Raw genomic sequence first — 16,981 nt, 5'->3', positions numbered from 1 at the left:
CAGCACTAGTCCTCATCTGATGAGGAAGAACTATCTGATTCAGATGAGGATTCTTTATCTTACTTATCTTAACTTCAGTCTCCTGAACAACTTGATTCAATGATGGAAGACAAACTGTCCCCTGATTCCCCTTATGAAGAAATTTCTTTAGAGGAAACTATTACTAGGATGATGCAGCATTTTGAATGACAATCCATTTAAGTTACTGTCATTCATAAAAGGTACAACTTGGTTTGAGGTAGGAAACCCTAAGGCTACTCCTGTCCCACAGTCTTAGAAGCATTTCTAGATGTGTTTGTATGTACCTCTTCGTTTTCTGACTCTCAGCCTCTAGCCCCCAAAAAGTCTGACAGGTTTTACAAAGGCCCTGAATTCATGAAATTTCTCCTAACAAAAAACGCATAGCAAACCTCTCAGTTTTTTTTTGTCCATTAAGTTTTTACCTGAAAAAAAAACACACAGCAAACCTCTCATTTTTTTCTGTCCATTAAGTTTTTACCTGCAGCTAATGATTTCTTTTCAGATAGAGATAGTGAAGCCATGAACCTTTATGGTAAGATGGTCTTTGCTGATATGCCACCTTGGCTTTTAGGGACTTAAATGATCAAATTCAGATGACAAAATGTCTTCTCTCTGTTCTAGGGGAATTAAATAAAACTGTGGCAAATTGGGAGTAGTCTGAATGTAAGGCACTTGTGGATCCCGTACTCATTTAGGCTATGCAAATAGCCAGACATTCTATTAAATGTAGCTGTGATGCTAAATAAACTTCCTCCAGAGCTGTAGGCACTCGATTTGTCATACATAGATTTGTTTGGCTTTGCCTCCAGTCTCTGCCAGTGGATATCTAGGTCAAGTTACTGGATTATTCCCTTCATATGGATTTTTTGTTTGGCTGTGCTGCATCTGAACTTTTCAAATCTCTGCAGGAGAGGAGAATTGTGCAGGATTACAAACAGATTTTTCTCACATCATTTCCTAGATATCAAAAGAATTGGCCATCCAAAGCTAGATGTCCTATTCATCTTTTGCAGTATTCTTTACATGAGGGAGTTGCTTGACAAGGCGACCTGACGTCGGCCAGTGTATCGAAGTTTTTTACTACCATAGGGTGTGCGGTACGTCTAACGTAGTTTAACGGACGTAGGCCGTACGTCTGACGTAGGTTATTGGACGTAGGCCATAAAAGTGACTTAAACGCGCACCATCCTCTGAACTTTGTTGCCAGTTGGATAGCTAACCCTGGATGTTACTCTGCTGCCAGAATTGTTTCCTTCAATAAAGGTAAGTGCCCTGTTGGGGAATCCTTTATCTTTTGCTACTGTTTTCTCTTGTAGAGGTTAGTGTCATCCAGGAAAGGGAAATGTGACTGTGGAAGGCAGATTCCTTACAAGGACAGCCATTCCTAGTGCCTTTTCTGGCTCGGGCCCCCACCACAACCATAAAAATTATTCACTTTCTCAGTTCTTTGTGCCCAAGACCCTCTGTAGCTGGCTTTCTTCCCTCACTATCTACTTGGAGAATCAACAACTTAAACTCTTAGCTAAAAGTGCAGTGGCTGAAGGTTTCTCAAACTTGACGATCGAACCTACTGAACGGAAGGCCAAAAGACCTAGGCACGAAGTGGAAGCTACACCTATCTCTACGGACGTCTCTCCCAAAGCACATAAGAGCTCTGAGACATGCTCTGCTCCAGAAACAGACCCACAGGCTGAGCCCATTTTTCAGGCCACCTTGGAACTGGACATAGGCATGTCCAGAGAGGCATCACAGATCCTGGCTTCCAATGACTAGGGGAAACGTAGGTTCATCATGTCTGAAGGCCCTTGAGGACTCACCCAGATTGTAGTGAGAGAGGATGTTGAGTCGATCTGGTCAAATGTAGGTCTACGTCCGGCTCTCCCTCTTTGCATTGGATGGGTACTCCTGCAAAGAAAAAAACAAAAAACTAAACATTCCTTCCCCTTCAGACCCCTAGAAGGAGTGACATAATTTTACCCAAGGCCTTTGTGGCTCTGAGGCCTCCCTCAGGCCAGCCTGCTTCCCCCTCTGCCTGATCGCCTTCCCCTCATAAAAGGGCCAGAACACAAGCCACTTCAGAGGAAGATTCCTCCTCTGAGGATAGTTACTCCTTCCAAATTCCTTCCTGCTTGGACTATGCTTCCCAGAGGAACATTCCAATGGGACAGTTTCCCCTCTGGAGGAGATTTCCTTTGGTGAGACTATCTCAAAGATGAGAGATCATGCAGACCCCCTAGATGTTCTTCATGTTTCTCTGTTGCAGTCATTACATTTGGGTTATCTGCTTGCAGGTAGCCCTCAATCGGCCTGATTAACAAAGTCTTGGGTCCTGCGTTGGTTGCTGTCCCTTCTTCCATGATGTCAGGTTGTCAGGGGTGTAAAACATGCAGCTGATGCCATTACATCAGTCTTTCCTTCCATGCGGTGCTTGAAGCAGAAGCAGTTCGCAAGTGCCGGTCGGCCGACTCCTGAAATTTTCGTTTTCGAGTTTCAGAATGGAAGTCTTCATCTAAAGCTAAGTACCCCATTGGGGAAACTTTTCCTTGCTCCCTACTGATGTCAATAAAAGTTAATAATTGCATTACTTGTGGAAAGCAAATGTCTCATAAAGATTTTCATTCGTACTGTATTTCTTGCCTAGGCCCTGACCACAACGTACCTTGCTGTCAGTTTTCTGCTTTATTTAATCAGCGCACTATCCGTTGTCTGTATATTTTCGCCTCTAAATATTTCGGTTCTCTGTTTAGTTATCCAGAAATGTCGTCAGTTAGCCATCCGACTACCGGGATTCCAAAAAAATGCAAAGATAAAGACAGAGACAGGCCGCTGAGATCCAAAACTGCCATTGACACTTCTCCTAAGCCAGTCGCCAGTACTCTCGCAGCCCCTGATACCCACTACTTCTGATTTGCAGGCCTTTACTGAGACCCATTTGGAGTCCGGTATGCAGCGAGATGCTTCAGCTAAGGAACCCGTGGATGTCTCTACCTTGGATGGGTCCAGAGCCACTCTGCAGGCACTGGCTTCTGAGGGTGTATTCAGGCCTACAGACTTGCATTTTAAACCGACGCCTCCTTCTTTACTTAGGCCTAAATCTCAATCCATGCCTAAAAAAACGACGCCCAGGCCACATGCTCAGGCCTCTATGCCTAAAAAACAAATGATAAGAATGGCTGAAGATCTAGTACCTTTGATCAGGGGTAGCCAGCCCCCCTTCTAAGAGGCTTAGGACTAAAGTTGATTATGAATCTTCTTATCAGGATTCTGTTAATGTTCATCGTGTTACCCTGCTGCAGTCATCACACTTGGGTTATCCTGTCATCAGGCGGTCCCGCATTCGGCCTGAATTCCAAAGTCTTGGTCCGACGTCGGTTGCTGTCACTTCTTCCCTGATGTCAGTGCGCCAGGGGTATATAAGAGGCATCCGACGCCATTTTCTTCAGTCTTTCTTGCTGCGCGGTGCCCAAAGCAGAAGCAGTTCGCAAGTGCCGGTTGGCCGACACCTGAGATTTTCGAATCGAATTTCAGTCCGAAGTCTTCAAAGCTAAGTACCCCATGGGGAACCTTTTTCTTGCCTCAGTCCGATGTCAGAAAAAGTTAACAATTGTATTTCTTGTGGGAAGCAAATACCTCATAAAGACTTTCATTCTTATTGTATACCTTGCCTAGGCCCAGACCCATGATGTCACTGGTTGTCGGTTTTGTGCTAGGTTCAGTAAGCGAACTATAAAGCGACGCTTTGATTTTGCACGGCACTACTTCGGTAGAAAATTTAATTACACTATGCCGTCGGAGCAAACGACTACCGGCGTGCATAAAAAACGCAAAGATAAGGACAGGCAGCCTAGATCCAAGCCAGACTCCGAGGCCTCGGCTGGGCTGGTCGCCGGTCCTCCGGTTTTCGGTGAGGCACCTACGCAGCCCCTGACGACCGCAGAATTGGAACCCCAGACTGCATCGGATTCCCAAACTGAGAGTACTAGGCCAACGCAGACCTACACCTCAGGCCCTACCGACAACATTGCAGAAGGAAAGCTATAGCTGTGGAAACACCTTCGGTTTCAGAAGGTGTCTTCAGGCCGACTTCTCTTACTATTAAATCTTATGCTAAGCTAAAGACTCCACTAAAATCTAAAAAGACAGTACTTCAGTCTCCAGTTCAAGGCCCCATGCCTAAGAAACAGATGCTTAAGATGGTGGAAGATTTGATTACTCTGATCAGGGTTTCCCAACCCCTCCCCAGACAAAAGGCCTAGACAAGAGGAGGATTATGCCTCCTCTGACCAAGTTTCTATTTCCTCAGACTCATCTGAGGAACAGGATTACTCTCTTCCCCCTTATGAAGATTCTGATGCTGAAGATTCCATTCCCTCAGCTTCTCCACCCGAAGACTACTCCTTTAGGGAAACCTTACATACCATGAGGGAACATTTCCACTGGGAGTGTCAGGACTACTCCGACTCAAAGAAAAGGCTCAGAGAGTTTCTTTTACTTCCCCAGCACAGACCACTTGCTATCCCTCCAGTTTTGGACATTGTGGATGATGTTCACTTAGAATCTAGTCTCAATCCAGATTCTCTTCCTCCTGCACCAGCCAAACCAGACAGATATTATAGAGTGCCTGACTCTCACAAATTCCTTTACAAAAGCCCTGTTGCTGACCCAGAGACAATCTCCCAGGGTCCCAAAGGGGCTAAGGCTTCTATGGCTAAAACTCCAGTACCCTCTGAAAGGGACTCCAGAGCACTAGATAGGTGGGGGAAAAAGGATTACACCTCAGCTACTTTAGCCATGAGAGCACTAAATTGTCAATTTCACATTCTGAAATACCAGCAATTCCTAATGTCTCAAATAAAACAAAAGATGAGCACGCACCCTCAACAGTCTGAATTCAAGGAAATGCTGGATCTGTTGCATGCAGCTGAACAGGTGGGCAAACATACTTTACAATGTGGATTTGACTCCTTGGAAGCTTCCTGTAGAGCAGCTGTTACTGGGTCTGTTATACGTAGGCATGCTTGGTTAAAGGAACAAACTCTGCCTGATCATGTTAAAGCAAAGTTGTTGCACCCTTACAGCAGGATGTCTTATTTGGGGTTAAAGCAGAAGAGGTTTTAAAGAAAATGGAGGATAAGGCAAAATCTATGCAGATGGTCAAAGATTTCTTACAGGTACAGCCCCCACGCTTCAGCAGAAAGTGGCCAACAAAAAATTGGTCCTTTCCAGCTTCTGACAGACCACAGAGGGGTAAATACAGACGCTCAAGGGGCAGAGGTCAAGCACAAATACCTTACAAACCTCGCCAATGGGGCGCTGCAACACAAAAGGGAGAAGACAGGCCCCAAACTACTAGAAGACAAACACAATGACTTAAACCTCAAACAGCCAAGCAAAGCTCTCTTGGCAGCTCCTTTGGGAGGAAAATTAGCACTTTTTGCAGACAACTGGCGCATCATCACAAAGGACAAATGGGTCCTAGACATTATCTCACAAGGATACAGATTCCATTTCCATGCCATGCCAAGGATAAAAGGAATGCCAAACCTGCCACAAAATCAATGGGCAGAGGCACAAAAACAAATTACAGCTCTCATGGACATGAGAGCCATTCAACTGGTGCCTACACACGAGCAAGGCCAAGGATTTTACTCAAGGCTCTTCCTAGTCCCCAGAAAGGACAATGCTTGGAGACCCATTTTGGACCTTTCAATTCTAAACACCTTCTTGCAAGTACCCAAATTCAAGATGCTAACACTACAGCAGCTTCTTCCCATGTTGGGCAAGAAAGCTTGGCTAGTAACGTTGGACCTCAAGGAGGCATACCTACATGTCCCTATCAGACAAAATTGCAGAAGATACCTCCATTTCATTGCAGGTTCAACCCATTACCAATTCTCTGCACTGCCCTTTGGCTTATCTACTGCGCCCAGGGTCTTCACAAAATGCCTGGCACCAGTAATTGCATACTGCAGACAAAGAGGAATTCAAATCTATCCATATCTGGACGACTGCCTCATCCAAGCAGAAAGCAAGGACATTCTCTTACAACATCTGGCTTTTGTAAATCACCTTCTAAGTTGCCTAGGGTACACAGTAAAGGAAAAGAAATCAAAACTAATGCCCTCACAAAATATGACATTCCTGGGTGCCAGCTTGAATACAACGGCCCAGATGGCTTATCTGACGCCAGACAAACAACTACATCTAACTCAGTACTTCAAAATAATGGCAACAAAGACCCAACTCCCTGCAAGAAAAATTCTGCAGGCCTTGGGCTTCATGGCATCTTGCATACTACTTATACCATTTGCAAAAATGCATATGAGGAAATTACAATGGTACCTGAAAAGCGTATGGACTCAACACAGCCACAGCTTGGAAACAATGATGCCTCTCATCCCCTGCCTTCAACAGGAGTTTCTATGGTGGTCACAGGCATGTCACTTCAACAAGGGTCAGCCTTTCACCTTACCCCCATCCAGGCAAACTATGACAACAGATGCATCGGATTATGCCTGGGAGGCACATATGGCAGGACAGTGCGCTCAAGGCATATGGACTGCAAATCAAAGAAATCTGCACATCAATCAAAAAGAAATGCTAGCTGTACAGAATGCTCTGACAGCCTTCAAGGACCTTTTACACCCATGACAGCTGATAATAAGGACAGACAACACAACAGTAATGTGGTACATAAACAAGCAAGGAGTACACTCTGCTACCCTCTATACAGGCAAGCAATGACCTTGTGGAACACAGCACTGGCTTACCAAGTTCAATTACAGGCTCAATTCCTGCTAGGAAAAAAGAACACATTGGCAGACTAACTAAGCAGGAACATCATGGATCCCCAAGAGTGGAAACTGGATCCACAAGTATTTGCAATGATAACTCAAAAATAGGGGCGCCCAGACATAGACCTGTTCGCCAACCTCCAACACTATCAACTATCAAAATTTTGCACAAGGACATTTCACCAACAAGCTTGGAAAGTGGACGCACTCTCATTCAGTTGGAAAAAGCTGACAGTGTATGCCTTTCCTCCATTGCCCCTTCTCACAAAGGTGCTGCTGAAAGTGAGGATGGAGAGACCACGAATGATACTCATTGCCCCGGACTGGCCACGCCAGCACTGGTACCCACTGCTAAGGACCATGGCCCACGACCCACCATGGATTTTACCACAAATTCCTCTTTTACTCAACCAGCAAGACAGTCAGATTCTTCACAGCCAGCTCAAAACCTTAAATTTGGCTGCATGGCAAATCACCTAAGCAACCAGCCAACTCATCTTTCACAAGCTGTCATGGATGTCATTCTGGAGGCCAGGAGGCCCAGCACCAGGAAAGCCTACTCAGATAAATGGAAAAGATTTTGCGCCTGGAACCAAGCTAAAGGCCAAAATACCCTTGAGCCGGATATGCCTCAGATTCTACAATATTTAACTGAGTTGTTACACAAAGGTCTTTCCTTTTCATCTATTAAAATCCACGCCTCAGCTATTTCAGCTCACTACAACACGGATCCTCCCTTATTTTCACATCCACTTCTAAGGCAATACCTCAGAGGGGCCAAAAACATTAGGCCTCCCAGGAGAGCACCAACACCAACTTGGGACCTCACCTTTGTTCTGGAAAAACTTACGCTGCCACCTTTTGAGCCAGCTTTCTCAGCTGATTTAAAGTTTATATCATGGAAGACTGCCCTGTTGCTAGCAGTTACTTCAGCCAGAAGAGTCTCAGAGCTTCAGGCACTAATGGCAGTAGAGCCTTTCCTCATTTTTCATTAAGACAGAGTTTCCCTACAAACTAACCCCTCCTTTATGCCAAAGGTGGTATCCAGTGTGGCTCTAAATCAAACCATCCATTTACCCACCTTCTTCCCAAATCCACAGAGCAAAGGAGAAAGACTCCTGCACTCCTTGGACATTCACAGGCAACTACGTTACTACTTGGATAAGACTAAGGTTTTCAGAAAATCTGACCAGTTTTTTGTATCCTATGCTACAACAACACATGGAAAAGCTATCTCAAAACAGACCATTTCAAAATGGATAGGACATTGCATATGTTTTTGCTACACCCATCATGGAAAACCACTTCCTGCTAGCATTAGGCCCCACTCCACCAGGGCAGCAGCTACATCTACAGCCTTCCTCAGGGGGGTGCCAACCAAGGATATTCTGGAAGCTGCAACTTGGAGTTCAGTACACACCTTCACCAAACACTATCACTTACCAATGGAGCAAGCGGAGGTCACGTAGCTTGAACAGCAGCTTGCACCGGGTGGTGGTGTAAAAAGAACTAAATGTGCTGGAATTGCACCGTATCCAGAAAACAGACAGCCTTCCGTTAAAAACAGTTCACTGTGAAAGCAGTTCACTGTGAAAGCAGTTCACAAACACAGCATGATGATCCACAACATATGCGTTACTACACCGCCCAATTCTCCACCGAGTCAAAGGATAAAAGAAACCACTGATCCAAAATACTGAAAATCCGAGTTTAATGTGAAACAGCACACACTAGTTTAGCGCTTTCATCTGCTTAAACGCAGACTTCCTCAGAACTAGTGTGTTCCTTCATGATCGTTCATTTTTAAAAAACATTTGGCGCCAATGCTTTAATCGTTTCTTAAAGAGACAAACATATTACAAAACAAACATTATGGAACTTTTTTAAAAAACTATTAAAAAACCATACGTATACATTAATATGTTCCATAGACCTGCATGTGTAGATTCAAACATATAAACAGTACTGTACAATTTAAAAGTGTAATTAAAAATATATATGTGTATAAATATTAAGCCTCTAAAATACTATCTTCCTCTTTTGAATCTAGCATGTAATATAGTGTACTTTGTCATATTCTATTAAGCTAGAGCTAAATATATAAACCTTTGGTTGATTTAATTAGTTAGTTAAGAATCCAGGATCAAAAAGGTTTAATACTAATAAAGTCGTTGATTCCTGGACTTCTGGAGTCTGTCAGGATCTGCCATTTACTCTCTTTACTAGCCAATCTAGTCTTCAATCACCCCAAATGGTCCTTCTTTTCTTCATCTATGATAAAGAATGAAAATGTGTTCCTCTCCAAATTCTTTTATGTGCGAAATAATGCGTTATTACAATCCTTCTTTTGAATTTTGTAGTAATGCTCATACACGCTTCTAAGCTCCTTTCTGTTTTGCCTATATAATAGGCCGAACAGATTTTGCATAGAGCTAAATAGACAACACTCTTTGTACAACAATTACCGCCAATGCTTTTAATCACAGTTTGGTTGATATCACCCAATACTATTCTACTACTGGTGTTAATAAACTTGCATTGGTTGCATCCCACATTTACTGGTAAAATCCTTCCTTTCTTAGTATTCACCTTTATAGGCCTTATACATTCCAATAACCTTTTAATGTTGGGACCAGTCTTGTAGACAATTCTGGGCTTAACCCCCACAATCTTCCTGTTGGAATCAACAACAGTAATAATGTCCCAATATTTGTTTAGTATGTCCAGAACTCTAACACTGTATGGGGTGTATGTTAAAACACATACTCTGCCTGAAAACCCATTCATATGTTTAGTTGGTATCATACTTTCTATCTTATGACCCAGTAGGGTTTGTATTTGAGCCCCATTGGGTATCCACATAGTCAATCACATGATTGATCATACCAATGGGGTATCCTCTTCCAAATAGTTGTTTGATAAGGCCCATTTCTGTTACCATTATTTCCTCGTTGATGACATCCGAGCACATCTGATCGCTTGCCCTTAATAATGTTCTTAAAGATATGGAGGTGTTCACTGCCATAAAAATAGTCGTTGGAAAGTGCTTTTGCGATGGATCTTGGAAGTGAAACCCTTGTCAATTAACTCAATGAAAACATCTAGGTAAGCTATACCTGGTTACTCATATTGTATGTAAACTTAAGGTAATAAGTTGTACTGTTGATGTATTCAGGAATTGACAATTTTATCCTTAGGACGCTCACAAAATAAAATGTCTAAAAATCTCACATAAAAGGTAATAAACTTGAGAATTGACAGGAGGTGATAAAGTTTTCCCAATCTGACATCACCAGGTTGGCAAAGATAGGGGCACAAGATGCCCCATAGCCCTTGTTTTGCCTGAAGAATTCACCGAATGAAAGATAGTTGTGGTCCAATACCAGGCCCATCATATCAATAATTAGATTGATTTTGTCCCATGACATATTAGAAACTTAAACTGTTACAGAAACCTTTCTAATCCTTCATCCTTGGGGATGCTCGAGAATAAATCACACATCAATGGTGAGCAGTGTACAATCTTCAGTCCGAACATCAGGGTAAGCCTGGATAAAATCCCATGAGTCCTTCAAAATGAAGGAACATTCTGAGAAACAGACTTAGTCCATCTGTCGATGGCAACAGGTTATCGTTAGACGGGATCCCGATATGATGGGTCTAAAGGTGGCTTGCTGAGATTGTGGATCTTTGGTATCCCACTATCGAGCCATAACCGGATGGTCCACTTTTAAAGTTGTATATATCCTCGGTGATGCGATGATCAATCAGTATTCTTCCAGAGCCAGGGCGGTTCTTTTGAAGCGTATCTTGGTCTGTTTGATGGAACGATCTGTAGTTCCCAATTGTAAGAGGTTGTGTATCTCTGCTTTGTAAGCTAGACTAGAATAAATGACAACCCCCCCACCTTTGTCCGGCTTCATTATTCTCACATCCTGGTTGAATCTAATCTCGTTCAACATAGTTCTCTCTTGCTTGGTAATATTGTCTCCAAGGGGGTCTTTGTAATTTCTTTTCTCTCTTCTAATATCTTTGTTTAAAAGGGTACATAAGTCATCCTCAATAGCTTCCCCCCTGAAAATTCTCCTGTCTGTTCATCTCCCTCCTACTCCTATATTGAATAGGAGGGAGATGAACAGACAGGAGAATTTTCAGGGGGGAAGGCACCACCTGAATTATGGGAAAACGTACCACCAAAACTTCAGGAAGTACAATTAAATGTGAGAAATGTGGATGACACTGATGGCTGTGGTCCTGACACAAACATGCCCTCCCCATCCATTGCTACCACTAGGGACAACATCTATGATATTTCGGAACTGACAGTGTCAACCTCGCTAGGTGACGAGTTACCCACCATCAAAAACTTTGAAGGCTTCAAAGTCTTCAAAGTCTTCAACTACACAGATCTAGCTATTGAGGATGACTTATGTACCCTTTTAAGTAAAGGTATGAAATTTGTACCTTCACAGAAATTCAACATAGTGGATCACATCAAAGAGATCAAACTTTTTAGTAGAAGGTTGAATTTGGCTTTACTATTTGATGCGCACAATGAAGAGAGGGGTACGTACGAAACGGTGGAATTAAAGAAAAGAAATGTTTTTGTTCCTAGTGGTAACACACAGGTCAACGTTTTCGAAAAAATGGTATGCAAGGACATCTATTATTTAAACAAAGATATTAGAAGAGAGAAAAGAAATTACAAAGACCCCCTTGGAGACAATATTACCAAGCAAGAGAGAACTATGTTGAACGAGATTAGATACAACCAGGATGTGAGAATAATGAAGCCGGACAAAGGTGGGGGGGTTGTCATTTATTCTAGTCTAGCTTACAAAGCAGAGATACACAACCTCTTACACAATTCGGGGAACTACGAGATCGTTTCCATCAATCAGATCAACATAGGCTTCAAAAGAATCGACCTGGCTTTGGAAGAATACTTGATTGATCATCGCATCACCGAGGATATATACAACTTTTTAAAAGTGGACCATCCGGTTATGGCTCGTATAGTGGGGATACCAAAGATCCACAAATCTCTCAGCAAGCCACCTTTTAGACCCATCATATCGGGATCCCGTTCTAAGACGTATAACCTCGGGGTTGCCATCGACAGATGGACTAAGTCTGTTTCTCAGAATGTTCCCTTCATTTTAAAGGACTCATGGGATTTTTTATCCAGGCTTACCCCTGATGTTTGGACTGAAGATTGTACACTGCTCACCATTGATGTGTGTGATTTATTCTCGAGCATCCCCAAGGATGAAGGATTAGAAAGGTTTGCGAACAGTTTGAGAAGTTTCTCGAATATGTCATGGGACAAAATCAATCTAATTATTGATATGATGGGCCTGGTATTGGACCACAACTATCTTTCATTCGAAGGTGAATTCTTCAGGCAAAACAAGGGGGTTGCTATGGGGGCATCTTGTGCCCCTATCTTTGCCAACCTGGTGATGTCAGATTGGGAAAACGAATTTATCACCTCCTGTCAATTCTCGAAGTTTATTACCTTTTATGTGAGATTTTTAGACGACATTTTTATTTTGTGGAACGGTCCTAAGGATAAAATTGTCGAATTCCTGGAATACATCAACAGTACAACTTATTACCTTAAGTTTACATACAATATGAGTAACCAGGGTATAGCTTACCTAGATGTTTTCATTGAATTAATTGACAAGGGTTTCACTTCCAAGATCCATCGCAAAAGCACTTTTTCCAACGACTACTTATTTTATGGCAGTGAACACCCTCCCCATATCTTTAAGAACATTATTAAGGGGCAAGCGATCAGATGTGCTCGGATGTCATCAACGAGGGAAATAATGGTAACAGAAATGGGCCTTATCAAACAACTATTTGGAAAAAGAGGATACCCCATTGGTATGATCAATCATGTGATTGACTATGTGGAAACCCAATGGGGGCTCAAATACAAACCCCTACTGGGTCATAAGATAGAAAGTATGATACCAACTAAACATATGAATGGGTTTTCAGGCAGAGTATGTGTTTTAACATACACCCCATACAGTGTTAGAGTTCTGGACATACTAAACAAATATTGGGACATTATTACTGTTGTTGATTCCAACAGGAAGATTGTGGGGGTTAAGCCCAGAATTGTCTACAAGACTGGTCCCAACATTAAAAGGTTATTGGAATGTATAAGGCCTATAAAGGTGAATACTAAGAAAGGAAGGATTTTTACCAGTAAATGTGGACGATGCAACCAATGCAAGTTTATTAACACCAGTAGTAGAATAGTATTGGGTGATATCAACCAAACTGTGATTAAAAGTATTGGCGGTAATTGTTGTACAAAGAGTGTTGTCTATTTAGCTCTATGCAAAATCTGTTCGGCCTATTATATAGGCAAAACAGAAAGGGAGCTTAGGAAGCGTGTGTATGAGCATTACTACAAAATTCAAAAGAAGGATTGTAATAACGCATTATTTCGACACATAAAAGAATTTGGAGAGGAACACACATTTTCATTCTTTATCATAGATGAAGAAAAAGAAGGACCATTTGGGGGTGATTGGAAGACTAGATTGGCTAGTAAAGAGAGTAAATGGCAGATCCTGACAGACTCCACCAGAAGTCCAGGAATCAACGACTTTATTAGTATTAAACCTTTTTTGATCCTGGATTCTTAGCTAACTAATTAAATCAACCAAAGGTTTATATATTTAGCTCTAGCTTCGCAATAGAATATGATAAAGTACACTATATTACATGCTAGATTCAAAAGAGGAAGATAGTATTTTTAGAGGCTTAATATTTATACACATATATATTTTTTAATTACACTTTTTAAACTGTATAGTACTGTTTATATGTTTGAATCTATACATGCAGGTCTAAGGAACATATTAATGTATACGTATGGTTTTTTAATAGTTTTTTAAAAAAGTTCCATAATGTTTGTTTTGTAACATGTTTGTCTCTTTAAGAAACGATTAAAGCATTGGCGCCAAATGTTTTTTAAAAATGAACGATCATGAAGGAACACACTAGTTCTGAGGAAGTCTGCGTTTAAGCAGATGAAAGCGCTAAACTAGTGTGTGCTGTTTCACATTAAACTCCGGATTTTTCAGTATTTTGGATCGAGTGGTTTCTTTTATCCTTTGACTCGAGTGGAGACTTGGGCGGTGTGTTGTAGTAACGCATATGTTGTGGATCATCATGCTGTGTTTGTGAACTGCTTTCACAGTGAACTGCTTTCACAGTGAACTGTTTTTAACGGAAGGCTGTCTGTTTTCTGGATACGGTGCAATTCCAGCACATTTAGTTCTTTTTACACCACCACCCGGTGCAAGCTGCTGTTCAAGCTACGTGACCTCCGCTTGCTCCATTGTCGCTGTCTATTTGATTTGTCTGCATTCAGTTCACATTTACTATCACTTACCACTTTACTCTAAGACTAGAGCTGGCTTCGCCACTGCAGTTTTGCAGGGCCTTCTAGCCTCCTCTAACCCTGTTTGACTCCACCTCCCATCCTTAGCTTTGGGATTCAACCCAAGTGTGATGACTGCAGCAGGGTAACACTATGAACATAGTACAGTTTTGGACCTACCATAAATGTAGATTTAGGTTACCCTCCCTCCATCCCCTCTGATCTTTCAATACCTTACAATCTGATACAACCTTTTTGGTGTATTTGCTTATAGCTGGAAGGATGTTTTGTTTGTGCTAAACCTTTATCATTGGTACTATCTGCTGACCACCTTTTGGGGGGGCACCTGACATCTGGGGCAAGAAAGACTGAAGAAAATGGCGTTGGATGCCTCTTATTATACCCCTGGTGCACTGACGTCAGGGAAGAAGCGACAGAAACCGATGCCGGACCAAGACTTTGGAATTCAGGCCGACTGCTGAACCGCCTGATGACAGGATAACCCAAGTGTGATGACTGCAGCAGGGTATACACTCGAACATCTACATTTATGGTAGGTACAAAACTGTACTTTTCTGATTCTTCTGATGATCTGGATTTGCCCTTATCTACTTATGAAGATTCTGATGCAGAGGACTTTATTCCCTCTGCTTCCCCTCTTGAGGTTTTTCTTTTGGGGAAACATTACATACTGTAAGGGAGCATTTCCACTGGGAAAGCCAGGATTTTTCTGATTCAGAAAAGTGGCTTAGGGGTTTCCTTCTCCTACCTCAGCATAGGCCTTTAGCTATTCCTCCTGTACTAGACATTGTTGATGCTTTTTTGGAATTTAGTTTGGCCCCTGATTCCCTGCCTCCTGCTCCCAGAAAACCTGACAGATGCTACAGGGTCCCTGAGTCCCACAATTTCCTCTTTAAAAATCATATTGCAGATCCTGAGACTATTTCACAGGGGCCCAAGGGCATTAAGGCTTCTACTGCTAAAAATTCTACCCCTTCTGATAGAGACTCCAGGGCACTGGATAGATGGGGTAAGAAGGTTTACACTTCTGCAACCTTGGCCATTAGGGTTTAAACTGCCAGTTTCATATGTTAAAGTATCAGCAACATGTTATTGGACTGCTTAAACAGAAAATGATGTTGATTCCTGTGTGGAAAATAAAGAATTACAGGATTTAATGCATTCTGCTAAACAAGTTGGAAAACATACTTTGCAGTGTGGTTTTGATTCATTAGAGGCATCTTGCAGGGCTGTTGTTACTGGGTCTGTGCTCAGAAGGCATGCTTGGCTTAAGGATCAGTCTTTGCCTGATCATGTTAAAGCTAAATTGTTGGATGCTCCTTTAAATCAGGACCACCTGTTTGGCAATAAGGCTGAAGAAGTTCTAAAAAAAGATGGAAGATAAAGCTAAATCTACACAAACTGTAAAGGGGGCACACTGAACTAAGCAGTGGAGGGCCTCCACTTCCAAATCTGGGAATAAGACTTCCCCCTATGGTAAACTATCTCAGTGACTTCCTTTTAAAATTTCCAAGCACTTATCAACTGACTGCCCCTTTGGGGGGAAAGATTGCTCATCATGCAAAGAATTGTGAACTCATCACCCAGGACAAATGTGTTTTAAATATAGTGTCCCAGGGATACAGATTTCACTTCCACACGTTGCCATCACCAAGCGGGTGGCTGGACCTTCCCCCAAATCAGGGGGCAGAGGTCCAAAAACAAGTACTTTCTCTATTAAGATTGGGGGCTATTCAACTGATACCAGAAGCGGAAAAGGGACAAGGTTTCTACTCGAGACTTTTCCTGGTACCCAGAAAAGACAATTCATGGTGTCCTGTCCTGGACCTGTCTACTCCAAACACCTTTTTGGAGATTCCAAAATTCAAGATGCTGACTCTTCACCAATTACTTCCTATGCTAGGCAAAGATGCCTTTTTGGCAGCACTGGATTTAAAAGAAGCATACCTGCACATCCCAGTCAGGGAATCTTGCAGAAAATACCTACGGTTCATAGCAGGCTACACGCACTATCAGTTCTCTGCACTGCCCTTTGGCTTATCTCCTGCACCCAGGGTATTCACAAAGTGCCTAGCTCCAGTTATTGCATTTTGCAGGCAAATAAATATTCAAATATACCCATACATGGATGATTGTCTAATTCAGGCAGAAAGCCAGGACATACTTTTGAATCATCTGGCCTTTGTACAGAGGGTTCTAACTTGTCTGGGGTACACCGTAAACGAAAAGAAATCACACATGGTACCCTGTCAACAAATTATATTCCTGGGAGCAAGCTTGAATACAGCTTCCCAGATGGCTTACCTCACGCCAGAGAAACAAATTCACTTGACAACCTACTTCAAGCAAGTAGCCACAAAAACCCTGCTATCTGCAAGACAAATATTGCAAGCCTTGGGGTTCATGGCCTCCTGCATTCTTCTAATTCCATATGCAAGACTGAATATGAGGAAACTACAGTGGTATCTAAAAAGCCTATGGTGTCAACATTCTCAAGACCTAGAAACAATGATTCCTGTCATACCTTGCCTACACCTAGAGTTCCTTTGGTGGGCAGAGGCCTGCCACCAAAACAAGGGACTACATTTCACACCACCCCCTGCCACCCAAACCCTAACAGCAGACACATCAGACTATGCACTGGGGGCTCACCTGGCAGGGAAGTGCATTCAGGGCAAATGGAACCCGAATCAAATGCACCTGCATATCAATCAAAAAGATATGTTAGCTGTACAGA

General features: G+C 42.4%; 1 protein-coding gene across 1 annotated transcript in view; it reads left to right on the top strand.

Moving 5' to 3' along the window:
• LOC122792701 (germinal-center associated nuclear protein-like) overlaps positions 1-16,981 on the top strand; it is a 1,487,771-nt gene that overhangs the window by 631,191 nt on the left and 839,599 nt on the right. The gene's annotated exons all lie outside the window — the stretch shown is intronic.

Source organism: Protopterus annectens, chromosome 2.part0 (assembly GCF_019279795.1).
Source record: "Protopterus annectens isolate FY-2018-M chromosome 2.part0, PAN1.0, whole genome shotgun sequence".
Classification (NCBI taxonomy): Eukaryota; Metazoa; Chordata; order Ceratodontiformes; family Protopteridae; genus Protopterus; species Protopterus annectens.
Note: the sequence above shows the minus strand (reverse complement) of the source record. Positions and strands in the feature narration are given on the sequence as shown.